This window comes from Mesocricetus auratus, unplaced genomic scaffold (assembly GCF_017639785.1).
Source record: "Mesocricetus auratus isolate SY011 unplaced genomic scaffold, BCM_Maur_2.0 Super-Scaffold_100011, whole genome shotgun sequence".
Classification (NCBI taxonomy): Eukaryota; Metazoa; Chordata; class Mammalia; order Rodentia; family Cricetidae; genus Mesocricetus; species Mesocricetus auratus.
In genome coordinates, this window is record NW_024429195.1 from 68,591,295 (window position 1) to 68,594,764 (window position 3,470).

The window sequence follows — 3,470 nt, forward strand, 5'->3', positions numbered from 1 at the left end:
AAATTTTTTACGAATTATTTCTAGAGGTTTATTCACAAAATATTGACACAAAGTTGGACTGTTTAACATACCTTGAGGTAGTACCTTCCACTGGAATCTCTGTACCGGACGGGAATTATTATAGGTAGGTACTGTGAAGGCGAACTTTTCTCTGTCGTTTTCTTGTAGCGGTATGGTGAAGAAACAATCTTTTAAGTCTATAACTATAATTGGCCAATCCTTAGGAATTAGAGAAGGTAACGGCATCCCAGGTTGTAGAGACCCCATAGGCTGAATTACCTTGTTGATGGCTCTAAGATCCGTAACCATTCTCCACTTACCAGACTTCTTCTTGACAACAAAAACAGGCAAATTCCATGCACTAGTTGATTCCTCAATATGTCCAGCATCTAGCTGTTCCTGAACTAACTTCTCCAAAGCCTCTAACTTCTCAGATGTCATAGGCCATTGACCCACCCAGACGGGTTCATCTGTCAGCCATTTTAATGGTAGAGCTTTCGGTTGCTCTGTAGGTTTGGCACTAGCATCTTGCTTCTGTACAGCCTGTACATTTGGCATCTGTTTTCTGTACTGTCTTACTATATTCTTACTACCATTAAGAGCTTGTCTATAATTCCTAGCTGATACAGGAGGAATTTTAATCTGTGTATTCCATTGCTGGAGTAGATCACGACCCCAGAGGTTTATAGCGATATCTGCAACATATGGCTTTAACCTTCCTCTCTGTCCTTCTGGCCCAATAAAGTCAATCCATCTTACACTCTGTTTAACTTCAGATAGGGTTCCAATCCCTAAGAATTGAACATTAACCTCTTTTAAAGCCCAGTTATGTGGCCAGGACTGCTGATTAAGGATAGTGACGTCACTTCCGGTGTCCAGTAATCCGTAAATCACCCTATTATTTACCTTAACCAGAAGTTTGGGTCTATGATATTGTATAGAAGTTTGCCAAAATATATGTTTTGTATCTCCTCCTGATGTAATTGATTCATCCTCTGGAGCTAATGTATTATCCAGTGCCGTATTATTTACAATGGGCAGTGGATCTTCTAATTGTCCTGGGAGAGGCTGTCCTCCACTGTCACTGGGAATGACCAGATAATCTTCCTTTTCGGGGCTCAATGGAACCCCGTTTCCCTGCTGTAAAGATCTACCTTGTCTGTCTATTGTGGAAAAGCATTCATCAGTCCAATGGCACCCCTTCCCACACCTCCTGCATAGACCAGGAGGCTTAGGCCTTCTGTTTGATGCATTCCTGGTAAAAGCATTATTTCTAGGAATGCGTTGTCTACAGTTCCTACTAAGATGTCCTATTCTACCACAGTTAAAGCATGTTGCTTCTTTACGCCTATTTAAATTCTTTGAGATTGCCTTCCCTACCCATGCCTCTATATCATCACAGGTAGGGTATTTGGCATCCCGGTGCCTCCTCAAGCCTGTAGAAATAGCTTCACCTACCCAAGCTCCTGTATCCTGACTTTTACATTCCAGGTTCGCTGTATGTAGGACCCATTCTTCCAATGGCGCTGATCTTATTTTTAATGGCCAAATTACCTGCCTGCATTGAGGATTCGCGTTCTCATACGCCAAAGATTCTATAAGGAGACGCCTGGATTCTGGGTTCGCTACCTGAGTGGGATCATGAATTTCCACGCAGAATGACAAAAGCTTTAAAGGAATTTTAGAAACAGAAGAACGGAGAGAAGCACAGATTTTTGGTAGCAGCATTTTTCTCAGGTGTGCTCTGTTTTGCTAGCCACAAGCCGAGATTCACGCGGCTCGCTTACCGGAGTCTTCCTGACTCGGCATAAAAAAAAAAAAAACAGCAGCAAGGTTGCTTTAAGAGACTCTGCTAACGATTGAAAGGTGTGTACGTACAGCTGGAAGTGGCCGCTTTTGCTGGAGGTCAGCATGGACTGAGGCGGTAAGCTGGAATCACGCTTACGCCCGCCATCTTGAAACGGCAGTTTAAAATAGCCGCGGTTTTACAGATAAGAAACGTGGCCAGAAAAACGTAAAGATTTACAGTAAAGTCAGACTTGGATGAACAAAACCTCTAAAGGTTTACAGTGTGTTTAAAAATATATGTGAGATTGAGAGAGAAAATGAAACGACAAAGTGGTAAATAAATAAAAAAGCCGGCTGTGGTGGCGCACGCTGGTAGGAATTGCTCCAGAGGCAGAGGCAGGCAGATTTCCAAAGAGAAACCCTGTCTCAGAGAAAAATAAATAAAAGTGAAAGAAATTGAGTAATAATAATAATGGATTAATAAATAAGCCACGTAAAGATGGAAAATACACAGAGAGTCTGGATACTGTATGCTATTATGTTTTTCAGTTTTTTCATTGCTAAGGAAGGAACAAATGCTAAAGTACACTTGATTATAAATGCTGCTGAATTAATTCAACTTATATCTTTTGAAAATGCCTTGACTTCAAAATTTAAGTATAAGGATATGTTACTCGGAAAAGGAGTTTTTATTTATGTTTCTACAGAAAATGAAAAGCTAAGGATTCCTTCCAGGCTTTTGTGGTTTGACGAACCAAGACTCCCGGAAGCAGTGGACCAGGTGTTCCAACAATCAAAACAGCGAAGATGATGCAGTCTTACAGACCCTGAAAATATGGACTTATACAGGTTTCTGAGTTGTCATGATCCCCATGGTATAAACAGCGCCCCCTTCCAGCAGGAAGTAGTTTGGAATGAGCGATGTCCCAATTCCCATCTTGTTTATAAATCTTTGTTTTCATTTAAATGGGATTGTTTATAATTGGCTAGTGATCACAGCCAATCTTTTTTAATGGTAAAAAGGGAAATTATGGTATGGGTATTGCTTTTCATTTATTGATACAAATTCAAGGTCAATTTTGTGATGCTTATATTTCTCCTCTTGATTAAGTATTGTGCTTATACTGATCTTTTACAACGTAATGCATAATTGAATACAGACTATAGATAGTTACTTATAATAGAATTTCTAGTTACATAAGTTAGGTTTCTAGATATACAGAAATATATTTGAGATGGACAGTCTTCAAACCTCTCAAAGACCTTCAGAACATGGCATTTAAAATGGTTTAGGGTTTTTCTTGACAATGAGAAATGTCTGCTCCTGGCAGCATCAATTACGTCTGAGAGGAAGCTGGGCATCGAAGAAACTCGTTATAAAGTTTGCTTTCAACATGGCAAGATTAGCCATTTGGGCAAGAAACTGCTCTTGCCTAGATTGTTTGACTGTTGTTGTATCATCTGGACATGCAGGACCCACAGGAAAGTGACTACTGAACTCAGTCTTACAGGGTTCCTGCTTGATGAAGAGTCTACGAGACTTTCTGCAGGACAAAGAAAAATGACTGACAGACTGCCTACGCAGATGGACAGTTTGAAATTTCCTGCTTTGCTGAGAAGTGTTCCAGACACATTGTGGCCTATGGGCTGAAGATGGATGCCCCAACGTTACAGAGGAACTT